This window comes from Eschrichtius robustus, chromosome 16 (genome assembly GCF_028021215.1).
Source record: "Eschrichtius robustus isolate mEscRob2 chromosome 16, mEscRob2.pri, whole genome shotgun sequence".
Classification (NCBI taxonomy): Eukaryota; Metazoa; Chordata; class Mammalia; order Artiodactyla; family Eschrichtiidae; genus Eschrichtius; species Eschrichtius robustus.
In genome coordinates this window covers 19,085,439-19,104,809 of record NC_090839.1, presented here as the reverse complement: position 1 = coordinate 19,104,809, position 19,371 = coordinate 19,085,439, and the positions used below count along the sequence as shown (strand labels likewise).

The 19,371-nt window shown below is 43.1% G+C and overlaps 1 protein-coding gene across 1 annotated transcript in view; it reads right to left on the bottom strand.

Moving 5' to 3' along the window:
- The window catches only part of ZHX3 (zinc fingers and homeoboxes 3), a 138,453-nt gene extending 127,966 nt beyond the window's left edge, over nucleotides 1-10,487 (bottom strand). Inside the window, exon 1 of the mRNA XM_068565732.1 lies at nucleotides 10,469-10,487. The gene's annotated coding sequence lies outside the window, so the exon portion shown is untranslated. The remainder of the gene's footprint in view (nucleotides 1-10,468) is intronic.
- Nucleotides 10,488-19,371: the final 8,884 nt, after the last annotated feature.

Below are 19,371 nucleotides of genomic sequence, written 5' to 3'. Positions count from 1 at the left end.
GAGCAATATGTCCAACTTGACATGTCCAAAGCCAAACTGTGAAACTTGCCCCTCAACTTGCTCCTTTCACAGTCTTCCCCACCTCAGTTAAGGTCAATTCCATCCTTCCAGTGGCTTCCACCAAACCTTGAAGTCATCCTTGACTCCTCTCTTCCTATTATATCCCACATGTAATCCAGTAGCAAAGTCTGTCAGCTCTACCTTTAAAATACCCTCATTTGAGCCCTCATCTTCTCTGTCCTGGAATATTGCAATAACTTCCAAACTGCTCTCCCTGATTCCACTCTGCTCTCATAGAGCTTGTTCTCAAGCAGCCAGAGAGATTCTTTTAAATCCTAAGTCAAAACCTATTTCCCTCCTCTAAAGCCTCCAATGGCTTCCCATCTCAGTCAGAGCAAAAGCCAAAAAATTTTTTTCAAGGGCCTCCAAGATCCTATTTGATCTCCCCCCTCCCACCCTCCTTACACTCCCCCACCTCTCTAACTGCATCTCTGTCCACTCAACCCCCTCACTTCTTTCCAGTCACACTAGCCTCCTTCTTGCTCCTGGAATGTGCAGGCTCACTCCTACCCCAGGACCTTTGCACTGAGTGTTTCTTCCCCCAAGATATCAGAAACACATATGCCCTTAATCCAAATTTCTATTCAGAAGTCACCTTCCCAGAAAGACATTCCCAGAACACTCTCCTAAAACATCAAGTCCCAAGCCCCATCATTCCCATCATCTTGCTTTACTTTTCCTCGTAGCCCTTATGAGCTCAATAGCATCTGTAATGTTCTGAGGGCAGGAACTTTGTGTTATACACCTGCAGCATCTGGAACATGGCCTGATGTGCTTAGCTGTTCAATAAATATTTGTCGAATGAGTAAGTATATATACAGTTAACCCTTGAACAACACAGGTTTGAACTGCACATGTCACGGATCTTTTTCAATAAAGACATACCACTGACTCTGCCTATGCTATTCCCCTGCTGAAAAATCACCCATGAGATAAAGTTCAAGTTCCATAGCATGACACACATACACACACAAAAAAGACATACCCCTGTACTACACGATCCATGGTTGGTTGAATCCGAGGATGTGGAAACGGGTACAGAGGGCCAACTATGGGGCTTGAGCATCCATGGATGTTGGTATCTGCAGCAGATCCTGGAACCAACCCCCCACAGATACTGAGGGACAGCTGTATATAGGATATGTTACTCCCGTTTAAAATTTCATTTACTCAACAAACTTTTTCGAGCATCTATTCTGATCCAGCACTGTGGGATACAGAGATAAACAACGCACTCTCCCAACCACTAAGAACTCAGTATTTCAGAGGAGCCAGACATGGAAAGAAAGAATTCTGGAAGAAAATATGTAACACTAGATGTATGTGTCAACTGCTTTCGGAAGCAGAGAGAAGGACATCATTCGTACTATATAGGAGACCATGGAAAGACTTCCCAGAGGAGGTGACAGTGGGGCTGGGTCTAAAGAGTAGATGAGAAGAGGACGCCAGGCAGAGGAAACAGCATGCACTTGACACCAGTGTTGGGAGGTATGTGGCAAATAATGTTTATCCAGGGAGGCAAATCATTTTCCTTTAAAAAACATTTTAAACGAATTCGAGGTGATCCGTATAATAATGTCACCTGCACTCACTCACATTCTGAGGAGCTTTCTCAAGCAGAAAAGAAACTGCCAGAAGTATAGTTGATGCAATAGAATTACAACCCTACCTCTATTCTATAGGACCAGGATAGTGACAGACCCCTTAGCTTAATCAACAGTACATAGTTCATTTCAGAGCGAGGGTCGTATCGCTCTCCATGAATCCTTATGTTGCCTTTAGAAAGAGTCCCGGAGGCAGTTAGTTTAATATAGTATGTAAGTAAGTAGGATTTAAATCCAGAACTCCTGAGTTTGAATCCCGTCTTCCCCACTTACTTGCTGTGTGAGCTTGAGTAAACTGACTTAACCCCTAATGTTGTGAGAATTGAGTGAGATAATCCACATGATGCTGTTACCACGGTGTCTGATGCATGATGAGAACTCAAAAGTTAAAAAGGAAGTCCCATTAGTCTTCTTAAGAAAAGTTCTGAATCCAGTTATGCCAACTTGTTGCCTCTCTGCTCTAAATCCACCCTTCCTTGCCTTGCTTTGTGATACTGGAGTTGAATTCTGTCAACATTTCTTTTTTGTCAGTGGCACAATGTTTGGCTTTGTCAGTAGAGAGTGCTAGAGGGGTGCTGCTAGACCAGAGATGAACTCGAACGTCCATAAAAGCCTCCCAGCTCAAGGCATTGTCTGTCCCCACCCACCACTCTTTTTCCCAGTAAATATGTATTGTGCACCTACTATGTACCTGGCTGTGTGTTAGGTTCTGGGTATGCGGCCTTGAATAAAACCAAAGACCTTCATGGAATTTACAGTCTAGTATGTCGGGCAGACATTGGTCAAATAATCAAAAACATAAATCTTACATGGTGCATGGTACCATGAGACCCAGAAATAGGAGGCTTTGGATAAAAGATGTTTAGGGAAATAGTTGGTGTGAGATCTAAAGGGGAAAATAGGGGTTAAACTGGATGTATTGGTGTGCTTGGGCTGCCATAACAAAATACCATAGACCAGGTGGCTTAAACAGCAGAAATTAATATTCTCACAATTCTTGAGGCTGGAAGTCCAAGATCAAGCTTCCAGCCAATTCAGTTTTGCTGAAGACTCTCTTCTTGGCTTGCACATGGCTGCTTTCTCGCTGTGTCCTCATATGTGTGCATGGGGAGAGAAGAAGAGTGAACTTTCTGGTATCTCTTCTTATAAGGACACTAATCCTATGAGATCAGGGGCCCACTCTCATGACCTCATTTAACTTTAATGACTTCCTTACTCCAAATATAGCCACACTGGAAGTTAGGGCTTCGACATATGAATTTTTTGGGTACACATATGTTTAGTCCATAACACTAGGAAAATACGGGAAAGAAGAGTGCTCCCTGTAGAGAAAACAGCACATGCATAGGCCCTGTGGCTGTCAAGGGCACATGGTGATTAAAACAAAGAGGGAGAAGGCACACGGACAATGAGGCAGATAATGGGAGGAGATCAGGCTGGAGAGGTGGACAGTGGCCAGATCATGCAGGGCCTTGAAGGTAGTGGTAATAAGTTGAGTTGTATCCTAAGAGCCCTTCAGTAAAGGTGTAGGGACAACGTGCTGGGTGCAGATCAGAATGGAGGGCTCAGAATGGATGCAGGGAGAAAAATAATGAAGCTGTCCAGAGTGTCCAGATTCAGCCCAGGTTATACAGATGGGCACTGGTTGGCCTGGAGGAGACATTGGCCAGCCAAGCTGCCCAGGACCAGGGAAGAGAACTTGCTTCTGGCCCAGGTGAACAGAGGCCTTGGACTACAGAGTCATCCCCAGTCACATTCTCAGCTTCTCTACAGTCCTGGCTTCTCCCCTCCCCTCTTCCACCTGCTAGACCCTGTGCCTTATACCACCTCAGTCAGGACAGCCCATCTCTGTGGCTGGTTCTGTTTCCCTAGCCCTAGTCTGGCCCAGCCTGCCTTCCTCCTTTTCCCACATTGGACCACAGGACTAAGATTCAACATGCTGCCCTCTAATGTAAGTTGGTGCAGCCACTGTGGAAAACAGTATGGAGGTTCCTCAGAAAACTAAAAATAGAATTACCATATGATCCAGCAATCCCACTCCTAGGCATATATCCAGACAAAACTATAATTCAAAAAGATACATGCACCCCTATTTTCATAACAGCAGTATTCACAATAGCCAAGACATGGAAACAACCTAAATGTCCATCGACAGACGAATGGATAAAGAAGATGTGGTACATATATACAATGGAATACTACTCAGTCATAAAAAAAAGAACGAAATAAAGCCATTTGCACCAACGCGGATGCAACTAGAGATTATCATACTAAGTGGTGTAAGTCAGAAAGAGAAAGACAAACACCATACCATATCAGGACTTCCCTGGTGGTGCAGTGGTTAAGAATCCGCCTGCCAATGCAGGGTACATGGGTTCGAGCCCTGGTCTGGGAAGATCCCACATGCCACGGAGCAACTAAGCCCGTGAGCCACAACTACTGAGCCTGTGTGCCACAACTACTGAAGCCTGCGTGCCTAGAGTCCATGCTCGCAACAAGAGAAGTGCACCGCAGTGAAGAGTAGCCCCCACTCACTGCAACTAGAGAAAAGCCCACGCACAGCAACGAAGACCCAACACAGCCAAAAATAAATTAATTAATTAATTTAAAAAAATACATCCAGTCTGATTTTCTATGGCTTTAGAATCTTTACAAATTTTTTTCTTTCTTTAAAGTGGTTGCCCAAAATTAACACTTTGTGGGTTTTTTAAATGTCATAGATACTCTACAGGCCAAATATTGCTAATATATTTGAATCAAACTGATATTTCATAGTAAAATCACAAACCATACATGTTTATTAGAGTTATTGCCAATAAACTCCCAATTAAATAGAAACAAAAGTAATTTGAGTCACAGAAGGAGAAGAGAGAGTGGAAAGAAAAAAAATATTTGAAGAGATGATAGCTAAGAATGTTTCAAAATTAATGAAAGATATTCACAGGTTCAAGAGGCTCAGCAAATAAATAATACATTGACTACTATATAAAGAAAACCACATCTTAGACACAACACAGTCAAACTACTAAAAGCCAACAACATAGTCAAACTACTTAAAAGTAGGCAGAAGAAAAAGTAAGACATATTTCAGAGAAACAACAATTAGAATGACAATCTGCTTCTCATCAAAAAGAAGATAGAAGACTAAAATGATATCTTTAAAGTTTACAGGGGGAAGAAAACTGCCAACCAAGAAATTTTGTACTCAGTGAAAATAGCTTTCAAAAACTAAATTAAATAAAGACATTTTCAGACAAGCAACTTGGAGAGTTCAATGCCACAAGTCTATACTACAAGAACTAAAAGTTTTTCAAGTCAAAGAAAAACAATTCTAGGTAGAAGCATAGATCTATAAGACAAAATGAAGATCATAGGAAAGGGTATATATGTGGATAAATATAAAAACTCTAAATTTAAAATAAATTACTATTTAACGCAACAACAACAATGTACTGTGGATTTGTAACATGCAGAAGTAAAACATATGACAAAAATACCATACAAGATAGGAGCAGTAAAGGGAATTGCACTGTTATAAGGTTCTTACATTGTGTGGAATATTGTAAAATACTAATTCAAATTATTACGCAATAAGTTAAGAATGTATATTATAATCTCTAAAGCAAGCACTTAAACTATGTATTAAAAATGGTTTATCTAAAATCCAATGGGAAAGGAATTGAAAGCAGGGTCTCAAAGAGATATTTGTACACTCATATTCATAGCATCATTAGCCAAAAGGCATACAATAGCCAAAAGGTAGAAGGAACCCAAATGTTCATTGACAGATGAAAGGAAAAACAAAATGTAGTATATACATACAGTGGAAATTATTCAGTCTTAAAAAGAAAGAAAATTAAATTCTGACAAATGCTACAACATAGATGAACTTTGAGGATATAATGTTAATTGAAAATAAACCAGTCACAAAAAGACAAATACTGTATGACTCCATTTATATGAAATACGTAGAATGGTCAAATTCATACTGATAGAAAGTAGAAGGATGGTTGCCATGGATTCCGGGGAGGGATGAATGGGAGGTTATTGTTTAATGGATATAGCAATTCAGTTTTGCAAGATGAAAATGGTTCTGGAGATTGGTTGCACAAAAATGTGAACGTACTTAAAACTAGTGAACTGTACATTTATAAATGATTATAACAGTAAATGGTGTGCTATGTACATTTTACCACAATTTTAAAAATCTAATACAGAAGATAAAATGGAATAATAAAAAACATCTGGCTGATCCAAAAGAAGGAAAACAGGAACAAAACCCAGGCAGGACAAATAGAAGAGAAACAACAAGATTATAGATGTAAAAGATTTGGAACCATACTTGTAAGTATGTTAAATGTAAGTGGACTAAATATTCAAATAAAAAGAAGAAAATTGACAGGCTGAATTTAAACAAACAAACAAAAAACAACACTCAACTATCTGATGTTAATGAGAGACACACTTTATTATAAGGACATATAGGTTTAAAAGATAAAAGAATGGAAATATTCTAGCTAATATTTAAATAAGAAATAATACTCATACAAATTCTTTCAGAAAATAGAGGAAACACTTCCCAACTTATTTTACAAGGTCAGCATAATCCTACTACCAAAACCTGGTATGAACATGACAAAAAGAAAATATCACAGACCAATATCTCTCATGACCATAAATGCAACAACTCTTAACAAAATGTTAGCCAAATCAAATCCAGCAATAAATAAAAATGGTAATAAATCACAACTAAGTGGATTTTATCCCAGGAATGCAAATTGGTTTAACATTTAAAAACTACCAACCACATTAACAGCATAAAAGGGAAAAATAATTTGATCACCTGAATAGGTGCTGAAAAAGCATCTGATAAAACTCAACATCTACTCACAATAAAAACTCTCAGCAACCTAGGAATAGGAAAGAACTTCTCAATCTGATATAGGGTATGTAAAAACTCTAGAGTTAACACCATCCTTAATGGTAAAATACTGAACATTTTCCTCCCTAAAATCAGGAACAGAGCAAGGATATCAGCTAACACCACCTCTAATCAACATTTTACTAGATGTCCTAGCCAGGGCAGTAAGGCAAAAAAGAAAAAGTCATAAAGACAGGAAAGAATAAAATAAAACTATCTTTATTCAAAGATGACATGATTGTGGAGCTAGAAAATCCTAAGGAATCTCAAACAAACTTTTAGAACTAAAAAATGACTGTCTTAGTCTGGCTGCTATAACAAAATAGCACTCGGTAGCTTGTAAACAATAGAAATTTATTTCTCACAGTTCTGGAGGCTGTAAGTCTGAGATCAGGGTGCCACCATGGTCAGGTTCTGATGAAGGCTCTCTTCTGGGTTGCAAAATCAATATACCAAAATCAACCTTATTTCTATACTCCAGCAAGAATCAGAAAAGAGTTTTTAAAAAGAATAGTCAAAATAGTTTCGAAATAGCAAAAAAAAAAAAACCAAGTACCTATAGGTGGATCTTACAAAAAACATGTAAGACCTCTATGGCAGAAGCCACGAACACTTTAATAGATATTAAAGAATAAATGAATAATGGAGAAAAATACCATGTTAATTAGATGAAAAGACCCAATAATGTAAAGCTATCATTCTCTCCAGTTGGTCTACAGAGTCAAAGCAATCCCAGTTATTTTCATACGGAACACGACAAGATGATTCTAATGTAAAATTTATGTGAAACTGCAGAAAACCAAGAACAGCTAAGATACTCTTGAAGAAGTACAAGGTGGGAAGATTTACTCTATCAGCTAATAAGACTTATAATAAAGCTCTAATAACTACGACAGTATGGTATTGGCATAAGAGTAGACGAAAACTAATGGACAGAAGAGAGACACCCCCCAAAAAAATCCCCAGGTTAATAATAAAGATAGCACTGCAGAACAGTGTGGGGTAATGATCTTTTGAATAAATAGTGTTGAGTCAATTTAATATCCATATGGGAAAAATGATATTGGAACCCTATCTCACACCATACTGAAAAGCCAACTTCTGATGGATTATGGACCTAAATATGAAAAGTAAAACAATAAACATGGCCTGACACACAGAAGAAACTCAATAAATGAATGGGTGTATATATGGGATGCGTTATTCCAATTTAACTTCATTTATTCAATAAACAAAAAACCAATTTCTGTTGGATTATGGACTTAAATATCTAAGGTAAAACAACACAGATTTAGAAGATAACATACAATAATATTTTCATGACCTCAAGGTAGAAAAGGTTTTCTTAAACAAGACAGAAAAAGCACTAATCACAAAGGAAAGACTGATAAATTGGACTCTTTTTTTTTTTTACAGTTAAGAGCTTCTGTTCATCAAGAAACATTATTAGCAGAGTGAAGAGGGAAGCTACAGAGGAGAAAGATTTGCAATGCATATAACTGACAAAGGGTTTATATCCAGAATACACACAAAAAAAAAACCTACTATAAATAAATAATGAAAAGATAGCCCAATAGAAAAGTAGGCTAGAATAGGCTCTTCACATCAAGAAAATCCAAATGGCCAACAACATGAAAGGTGTTTAGCCTCCTTAGTAATCAAGAAAATGAACCACAGTGAGCAACTACTACAGACCCACCAGATGCTAAAAGTACAAACTCTGACAGTACCAACAGCTGGTGAGAACTGTTGGTGAATGTACAAGGCGAGCTCGTATATATTGCTGGGGCGCAGTGTACGTGTATAATCATTTTGGAAAACAGTTTGGCATTATTTTTCAGAATTAAGCATAAGGCATACTTATAACCCAGCAATTCTGCTCCAAAGTATATACCTAAGAGAAAAACATGCTCAGGTAGAGCAGTAGACACGTAGCAAAATGTTCACAGCAGCATTATTTATAATAGTCCCAAGTTGGAAACAACCCAAATGTCAATTAGTAGTTGACAGGATAAATAAATTGTGGTATATTCACCCAATGGAATGCCATGTGCTGCACTAAAAGTGAATGAACTACAGCTGCACACAACAACATGGAAGACTCTGACAAATAATGTGGAGTGAAAGAAGCCAGACAGAAAAGAGCACACACTTAATGATGGCCTTTATATAAAACCCATAACCAGACAAAACTAAATATGCCCCTGCCCCCACAGACTTCCTCCACTCCTGTACGTATGAGATATGAGAAGAGCAGTAACAAAAGATGAATTTGAAAACAAGTTGAGGAATCATTCTTTTGCCCTCAGCCACAATCAGCCCACTGCTGGAATATCTCCTGTTTGGAGGGATGATAAGAGAAAATGACTGGGAGGTGAACTGAAGGAAATTATTGACACAGCTCTCTGATGTCACGGTGGAGAATGATAGAGTCAGGCACCCTTCTGTCAGGGTCCATTGTGATGGCCTCAGTGACATTTTAATAAAGTCACTCAAAGTTAGGGGACCATAATGACAAATTTCTAGTGTGTTAAACCTTCACTGGAAACCTGGAGACCATGATAAGGGCTAACAGGTATGGATAGTTTCTGAGGTGCAAGGTGCAATGAGGCCATGCAGCTTTTGCAAGATTCCCAATAACAAATACAATTTAGTTTGGTATACGTTCTTCCAGATTTTTTCAGGGTACCTAAACATTTTTTTGTTATTATAACTATGGGATTATATTACACACACTGCTGAACTTTTTTTTTCTAACTTAATAGGTGTTCAACATCTGTTGAACTTCGTACTTTGTAGGGAGATGGATATATTCAGTAGCTTGATAGTGGTGATGGTTTCATGGGTATCCACACATGTCAAAACTCAAATTGTACGCTTTAAATATATGGGGTTTATTGTATATCACTCATATCTCAGTAAAACTGGGAAAGCACTGTACTTTAAATCTCTTTTACTGTTTTCCCTACTTAACACTTTACATTTCATCCATGCTGTTGGATGTACATCTAACTCATCATTTCTCAGTGCTGTATAGAATTCCAAGCTCTGCCTCCACCATGGTTTACTAACTCACTTCTGCCTCTTGCTCACCTATCTTGTCTTCTTATGTATCTGAGCAAACTTTCTTTAAAACATATTTCAAGGAGTAAGATTGCTGAATTCTCCGCCCCAAGCATACTTACTTTTGCTGAAAACTGCCTGTTTATTTTGCTTATTTTATGGAAGGACTGAGCAAGTTTCCATTTCTGCCGGCTGAGCATGAGAGTTCCCAGTCTCTTCACCTGGATTTCTGACCCTTCATGCAGCAACAGGACAGAAGGCATGGATGTCGTTCTCGCTGCCCAGCCCCCCGCCCCTCCCCACACTCAATTTGGTATAGACTTCATGGTTGCTGACAAATAATTGTTCAGTGTGTGACACATGGCTTTAGCCATTCCCTAGTGTTTAACAGATGGAATTTATATTTTCACTTGTTTTATAAATCCTGTTTTTGGGGAGAGGTGCAGGTGAGAGACGGGAGCTCTGTAGCCTGTCTTTCCAAAGCACTCCCTGGCAGCCTTCAAAGGTCCCACCTACATGAAGGAACTGGGCCCCTGTGCTTAGGCCAGTGTTTTAAGCTGCAAGGAATGTGGTGACTCAGCTGGTCGTCCAGGGACACCTCGGTGAACAAGGCAGAGGGAAGGAAGTCATTACACAGACAGCTGGGTTGTAAAAAACAAAAATACTCCACACACCAAGCTTTACAAAGCAGTGTGGCTGTGTGTCCCGTGACTTAACGGGACTGCTTCTGCCACATGGCCCTCCAGCCCACAATATGTGGCCCCCAGCTCATGACACGTGGCACCCAGCTCAGAATATGTGGCACGCAGCCCTTACTCACTGCTGGCTGCTCCTCAAGCCGCTTGGAAAGCTGACTGGGTGGGGACCCTAGGAAAATCCGTGACTGTCTTCTCCCTTCCACCCTCTCCTACTGCTTCCTGCATCATCTCTTCTCTCCTTGCTCCTTCCTCTTGAATTCGCTTGCCCTTAAAGAAATTTAAAAATATGGAATTTAGTATTCAGTGGGAGACTTGGCAGAGATACAGCAAGATCCAAACACTGACCCCCTAGGAAGGCCCTACTGTGTCAGGCAGATACTGGCAACAAGTCATGTCACCTGTACAAGGTCCAGAGCACGGTGAGAGAGGCCAGAGGGAGACAGGCCAGAAGCAAGGGATGGAGACTCCAAGGTGGAGGCAAGACCATCGAAGATGTGGACTCTCACCCAGGCTTCTTTATTGGATACCTACTATGTGCCAGACCCCATGCTTGGGATGTATCAGTGAAGACAGATCTTATCTTCATAGGACCTACATTCTCAAAGGGGGAGACAGATAAACATCAAATATCAGAAATAAGTCAATTATATAGCACGTGCATGGGTGGTTAGTGTTACTTTAAAAGATCAGAACAGGGAAAGATGCATGGGAGTGGTCACGGTAGAAAGGTGACATCTGAGTGCTCCTAAGGGGGTGAGGGAGTGAGTCACGTGGATGTCTGGGGAAAGAGCCTTCTGAACAGAGGAAACCTCCAGGGCAAGGGGGAGTGTGCCTGTGTGCTTAAACATCCATGAGGTGGTAACCCTGGTGGCTGCAGAGTAAGTGCCTGCGGGGAGTGTAGTGGGAGGGCACAGCAGAGAGGTGGGAGGTGTGAGGGTGGGAGTCATTGGAGGGTCCTGAGCAGAGATCTAACCCGAACTGACATCCCGCTGTCAGATGGCTTTGACCGCTGAGAGTCCAATGCCAGCAGAGTGCAAAATGAAAGTGCCAATCTTGCCAAAGGTGTAGAGTTTATGAAGTTGATGAGAGTGACGTTGAATACAGGTAGAATCATACAAAGCATTAGAAGATGACGGCCTGTCATTGTTAACAGGGCAGGAATTTCAGCAGAATAAGTACGGGTTATGAGAAGGCTTTGGGGAAACCAAAGGAGCCCAGAAGCAATTTTTGATAGTTGTGCTTTTTCAGCAAATGCAATGCTCCATGAAGGATGTCATACCATGTAATCTATACCCTGCTCCCAAATCATTTATTCTTCAGTCACACTAAAAATTAGGGTAAAGTGGTATGCACAACAAAAATTTTATTAAGTATAAGATAATAACATTTTGCTCAGTATACTTTTGAGTATATATTAATAACTGGTTTCCTTTTCTTCATATGTAACAATGCTTCCCACTTTACTAGGTTGAGTAAAGATTAAATAAGAGCATTCACTCACTAACACATGCAACTAATACTTATTACGGGTCTTATTCTAAGTGACAGGCACCAAGTGAGGCTCTAGGGTACAGTGATGAACAGAAAGTACCCTCATGAAGACATAGCATTCATCAAATGGTGTATATATAAAGTTCACGTAAAAGACTAAGATGAAAAAGCACATGATGTTATGAGAGCCTATGTAAGGGAAATTTAACCTAGCCAGAAGGTGTATTAGTTAGCTATTGCTATAACAAATCACTACCACCTTAGGGCTTTAAACAACATACATTTATTATCTCAGTTTCTGTGAGAGTCGGGAATCTGAGCATGGCTTAGCTGAGTCTCTGCCTTAGGGACTCACAAGGCTGTAATCAAGGTGACAGCTTGGCTGCATTCTCATCTGGAGACTCAGTTGGGGAGGAATTGCCTCCAAGCCCCCTCAGGTTGTTGGCAGGATTCATTTCCCTGTGGCTGTAGAACCGAGGACCCTGGCTTCTCACTGACTGTCAGCTTCTAGAGGCCACCCAGAGCTCCTTGCCGTGTTTGCTTCCTCTACATGTCTGTTTACTTCATCAAGTGAGCAAGGAGAGTCTCCAGGGCTAGTCTGCTAGCAAGACTCTTTTTTTTAGTAAATTTATTTATTTATTTATTATGGCTATGTTGGGTCTCCGTTTCTGTGCGAGGGCTTTCTCTAGTTGTGGCAAGCGGGGGCCACTCTTCATCGCGGTGCGCGGGCCTCTCACTATCGCGGCCTCTCTTGTTGCGGAGCACAGGCTCCAGACGCGCAGGCTCAGTAATTGTGGCTCACGGGCCTAGTTGCTCCGTGACATGTAGGATCTTCCCAGACCAGGGCTCGAACCCGTGTCCCTTGCATTGGCAGGCAGATTCTCAACCACTGCGCCACCAGGGAAGCCCCTAGTAAATTTATTTATTTATTTATTTTTGGCTGCACTGGGCCTTCGTTGCTGCACGTGGGCTTTCTCTAGTTGCAGTGAGCGGGGGCTATTCTTCGTTGCGGTGCACGGGCTTCTCATTGCGGTGGCTTCTCTTGCTGTGGAGCAAGGGCTCTAGGCGCGCATGCTTCAGTAGTTGTGCCACGCGGGCTTAGTCGCTCCACGGCATGTGGGATCATCCTGGACCAGGGCTCAAACCCGTGTCCCCTGCATTGGCAGGCGGATTCTTAACCACTGTACCACCAGGGAAGTCCAAGACTCTTATATGATGTAATGTACTATGGGAGGTGACATCCCATTACCTTTGCTATATTCCACTGGTTAAAAGCAAGTCACAGGCCCCACTCACACTCAAGAGGAAGGGATTACACAAAGGCATGAACACCAGGAGGTGGGAATACAGTGGGTGACCTTAGAGTCTCTCTGCCACTGAAAGCTTTCCCGAGGAAGGAACAATGGAGCCGGAATCTAAAAAATGAGTTAACTATATGGACAGGAGAGGGAACCACTGCCCAGGTAGAGAGAACAATGTGGGCAGGACAGTGCATATAACATTCACAAAGGATCTAGCACAGTGACTACCAATACTGTGTCACTCTCCTGCTCAGCAACCATCAATGGCTCCTCAATGCCCGTGGTTTTGCCCCATATTCAAGGTCAGACAGGCCATCTCCTTGCACTCACTTTCATGGTTTCACTCACCACTTCCACGGCTTCACTCACCACTTCCACCCACTTACACTGCGCCTGACCCTCCTGTACATACTCCATCTATATATAATTCAAGGCCCAGCATCAACTGATCTCTAAACAATATTTTTGAACATCTATTATCATTCTATTTACGAACAAAATTTAAATCTTTTGAACATCCATGCTAGACCCTCCTTGAATTGAAAAGCATACTGAGACATGATTCTGGATGCCAGATGGAGGGGGATGGGGCCAGAAAGTATATCTAAATAAAAAGAGGAAAAATAAGAGGTCCCCTTGCTGAAGGTCCAGCCCATGGGACAGCTGGTAAGTCCTGCAGGGATTTTAGAATACACAGAAAGCTCCACTTCATAGAGTGGTTAATGATCTTTTCGTTTTCTTCCCTAGGCTAGAAATCACAAATGGATTCCAAAAGAGTTCCGTCAAACTGACGTTTTTCCGGGAAGGACAGTTGGAGCGGGGAACTGCCCAGCCGCAGCCCACACTGCCAGGCAACCTGGCCAGGCCGGGCCAGTCCTCGGCTGGCACCAACGGCTTGGTTGGCAGGAGTAGGGGACAGCAACGTAAGTCTCCTGCCCTCCAGCCTAGGGATCCCTGACCGCATCCAGAGCCTGTCCCTGAAGGGCCTGGGAGAAGAGGCCCCAGTAGCACCGCAGCCTTAGCCACATCAGCAGGGAAAGAGAACAAGGAAGGGAAGAGCAATCCAGATCGCAGCCCAGAAGCTGGCTTCCTCCAGCCAGCAGCTGCAGGAGGGGCTGAGTCTGGGGGCGAGGCCGGCGTTGGGGGCGGACCATGGGGGGGCGGGCCGGTAGTGGTGGGCGGGGTCGGGGGTGGCTGCTTCCCCAGCCCCACCCCTTAGCCCCGGAAGGAGCAGGCCTTGGACGCTGCAACTCCACCTGCCCAAAGCTGTGATTGGGGGCTGAGTCTCTGCAGCTGCCTTGGAGGTCAGAAGCAGGCTGGATCTAGGGGCGACGGAAGGCCTGACACCCCATGGGTCTCTCCTCGCCGCCCTCCCCTCCCCTACTATCTTACCTAGTGCCCGCTCCACATGGAAGCCGGAGGACTTTTTCTCAATACCCATTAAAGCTTCTTCCTTTGCTTTGAGGGCAGAGGACCCTGCACTCCCTCCCCCAACAAACACTGTCTGATTCCTCCCCCCGCCCCCTACTCACACTGTCACAGCTTCCGTCATGAACTATCGGACTTCCCTGGTGGTCCAGTGGTTAAGAATCCGCCTGCCAATGCAGGGGACACGGGTTTGATCCCTGGTCCGGGAAGATCCCACATGCCGCGGAGCAACTAAGCCCGTGCGCCAAAACTACTGAGCCTGCGCTCTAGAGCCCGTGAGCCACAACTACTGAGTCTGAGTGCCACAACTACTGAAGCCCGCGGGCCTAGAGCCCGTGCTCCGCAACAAGAGAAGCCACCGCAATGAGAAGCCTGTGCACGGCACTGAAGAGCAACCCCCGAGAAAGCCTGTGCGCAGCAACGAAGACCCAACGCAGCCAAAAAATAAATGAATATTAAAAAAAAAGACTGAACTATCTCCAGGTAGCTCTGCCCGGCCTCTGTACAAACTAGTCAGTACACTTGTAACACCGTTCCCACCTTTCTTCATCTAACTAATTCCAATTTATTTTTCAGGCTTAGATAGATATCTACTCGGGAAAGCTTTCCTGGACCCTCCCATCCTGCTACCTTACATCACAATTGCCTGACTGCCTGTCTGTTCTTCTTCTTTCCCTTCACCAAGACTGTGCCGTCGCTGCAGCATCTCCAGTGCCTCACCCGGGCATGGGGCTCAGAATGATCATAAATGCCCTGCCTGGCGGTCCTCTACACCTCTATATCCTCTATACCTCTGCCTGGATGGAGGCTCCTGCAGTTACTTCATGTCTTAGAACAACAGGTCGCAAACTAGAAACCCTTTGGCGTAGGGGAAGGGAGCTGGGCCCCACCCTCGGAGTTTCTGATTCAGTAGGTCTGGAGTTGGGCCTGAGAGTGCGCATTTCTAACAAGTTCCCAGGTGATGTTGCAGCTGCTGGCCCAGGGACCACACTTTAAGAATCATGTCTGGGACTTCCCTGGTGCTGCAGTGGTTAAGAATCTGCCTGTCAATGCAGGGGTCACAGGTTCGAGCCCTGGTCTGGAAGATCCCACATGCCGCGGAGCAACTAAGCCTGTGCGCCACAACTACTGAGCCTGTGCTCTAGAGCCCGCGAGCCACAACTACTGAGCCTGCACGCCACAACTACTGAGCCCACGTGCCTAGAGCCCATGCTCTGCAACAAGAGAAGCCACCACAATGAGAAACCTGTGCACTGCAACGAAGAGTAGCCCCTGCTCGCCTCAACTAGAGAAAGCCCGCATGCAACAACAAAGACCCAACACAGCCAGAAATAAAATAAATAAAATAAATAAATTTATTTTAAAAAAAAAAAGAATCATGTCTTATGACCTACAGACTACGAGAAGATATTTGCAAACGACGCAGGGCTTAATTCCAAAATATAGAAACAGCTCATACAACTCAATATCAAAAAAACAAACAACCCAATCAAAAAATGGGCCAAAGACCTAAATAGACATTTCTTCAAAGAATCATACAGATGGCCAAATAAATGCTGGTGAGGGTTGGAGAAAAGGGAACCCTCCTACACTGTTGGTGGGAATGTAAATTCATGCAGCCACTTTGAAAAACAGTATAGAGGTTCCTTAAAATACTAAAAATAGAGCTACCATATGATCCTGCAATTCCACTCCTGTGCATATATCTAGAAAAGATGAAAACTCTAATTCAAAAAGATACATGCACCCCAATGTTCACAGCAGCACTATTTACAATAGCCAAAACATGGAAGCAACCTAAGTGTCCATCAACAGATGAATGGATAAAGATGTGGTATACTCAGCCATAAAAAAGAATGAAATATTGCCAATTGCAGCAACATGGATGGACCTAGAGACTATCATGCTAAGTGAAGTTAGACAGAGAAGGACAAATATTATATATCACTTATATGTGGAATCTAAAAAATAATACAAATGAAGTTATTTACAAAACAGAAACAGACTCACAGACATAGAAAACAAACTTATGGTTACCAAAGGGGAAAGGGGGAGAGGGATAAATTAGGCATATAGGATTAACAGATACACACTACTATATATAAAATAGATAAACCACGAGGATTACTGTATAGCACACGGAACTATATTCAATATCTTGTAATAACCTGTAATGGAAAAGAATCTGAAAAAGAATATATATATATATATATATATATATATATATATATATATATATATATATAAACCAAATCACTTTGCTGTACACTTGAAAGTAACACAATATTGTAAATCAACTATACTTCAATTTAAAAAAAAAAGAATCACATTTTAGAGCATCAGTTTCTTCACTGGTAAAATAGGATAACTACTGTCCCTCCTGTACTAGGTTTTGTGACAACCAAATGAGACAATGCAAATGAAAAACTCAGCATGTTGCCTGCACCCAGTAGGTGCTCAACAAGTGTTTGCAATTACTACAGGGAATGGGCAGGAGAAACGCCAGGCAGGGAAAACATGAGAAGGGGCAGAGGTGGGAAAGGGCCCAAGCAGGGCAGCTGGCCTGGCAGAAGAGCAAGGCCCAGCATAGCAGCCAGGGAGTCCTAGTTGCTCTATGGAAGCAGCTGGGAGCCACACATAGTTCTGGAGCAGGGCAGTGACAGGTGGAAGCTGTATGTGGCAACATTAAGCAGGAGGCTGTTGCAAACCCCATGTGCTGAGTACTCCCTGGCTGTTTGACCAGTCATAGGGATGCCAGATTCAACCAGTAAAAATAAAGGATATCCCATTAAATTTGAATTTCAGATGCCAATGAATATTTTTTTAGTATAAGTATGTCCCAAATATTGCATGGGACATACTTACACTAAAAAATCTTTTGCTATTTATCTGAAATTCAAAGTTAACTGGGCATCCTTTATTTTTATTTGCTAAATCTGACCATCCTGGCCAGACATCAACTGCCTGTCGCCCAACCTACGAGTCTGCCTCCTGCAGGGAGCCCGTGCAGGTTCCTCTGCTTCCCTTCCCACCTTCAACGGGGCCACCAGGAGTGGTTGAGGAGACACTCCTGCAGCCAGTCTTGCTGCCCATGACAAGTGGCCACAGCTGCAGGCCTGGGTGAATGTGTCCTCCCACTTCATGCCAGGTTCACCCAGCAAGAAAGCAGTGGGGCGCAATAAATAATCATTGGGTCTGAGACTTAAAGAACATATGGCCACCAAGTTCTATGAAGAAGGCAGTGCCCCCTACACTGATGGGTTACTCAAAAAACAAACAGTGGTGTAAGCCCCGCCCCCCTGCCCACAACCAGTGAGGGAGAGGAGAAAATTGCCTCTCTCCCTAACACCAGAAATGGGCATACACAAGCGCTCATGCTGCTTGCACGCTCCAAGGACGCCTCGGAAATGGTGATGTAAACCGCAGGCTAGAACAGGGTGGTCCCTGCCTCGTACATTTCAGTTGGGTGTTAGGACAAGTCATACTAGAGGCTGCCTGTCTTCCCCACCACCGTAAGCATCAAATCCCAGATGATTCATTGTTCTGGAAACAAGCCTGTCGGAAATCCAATTTCTGCAACAACCTTTATGTCAACTTTTTTTTTTTCTCTAAGAAGGAACAATGAAAACAATGTGTACTCAATTTTTTTTTTTAATGTGATAAACATTGTTGAACACCTAGTGTTTGCCCTGCGCTGTGTTCAGCGTTTTATTTAGCTCTGTAGTTCTCAGCCTTGGCTGCACATTACAATCACCTGGAGAGTTGTTGTTTTTTTTTTAATTTCCACACCCCAGGCATCCATATTTGCCAAGGGCATAGTGACTTCAGTGTGCAGCCAAGGTTGAGAACCACTGATTTAGTTCATCCTGTTTAATCCTCACAATACAATCCTGCAAGGTAGATTTTATCTCCATCTTGCAGATGAGGAAATTGAGGCTCAAAGAGGTAGCGTTACTGTGGCATCTGTAGCCATAACCCCTGATCTGTCCTTCCTTCCCTCCCAGCCTCCCTTGAAGGATACCTGATGTTTCCAGTTTTTCACTGTTGAATATAGTAGCTATATACAATGCTTCCACAGACATGTTTGTGGCATGGCTCTGCCCTCTGGCCACCTTAAAATAGCTCTGCTCCCATCAGAGCTCTTCTGAGATACCAGCCAGACACAGCCTGGTTTCAGGACTGACACCAAATGACTTTTGCTAAAGCAAGGACAACTGAGGCCAGTCACTTCCAGACAGGTCGTGTCATCTTGAGTCAGAACAATAGCGGACACTTCTCACTCCCTACCGCCCAGTACTTTCTAAGCCTGACTCTTTGCCATTGTGCCCCACCCCTCCGAGCTTTTCCTGGGTTCCCGCCCTCTTTACAGCAAACTCCCTCACCTCCTGACTTTCCTCGGAGCATCTTCTTAGCAGGGGCCGTCCATCCTCACAGGTTGTGGGAGACGTCTTTGGTACAGGACAAGCCACCAACCACAGATTCAAAGGATAAAACCATTCCCTGGCCCAAGCCTCGATCCTTCAAATCTTCGCGCACCCGGGCTTACCTGTTTCCCTCTTGGCGCCTGCCGGCGGAGAGGATGCGAAACTGGGCGAGAAGGCTGGTCATCGCCTGTCCTCTGCTGGCCAGTGGAGGTATTGACCCCGCTTCCGCTCCACCAGGGCATCAACTGGATGGAATGGAGAGTGGGCATTTATTGAGCTACTGTTGTGTGTACGTCAGGACTGAACTGGACACTGGGGTGTAAGGATGAACGCGACCTGCTCTCACGGAATTCAAATTCAGAGAGGCTGACAATAATCAAA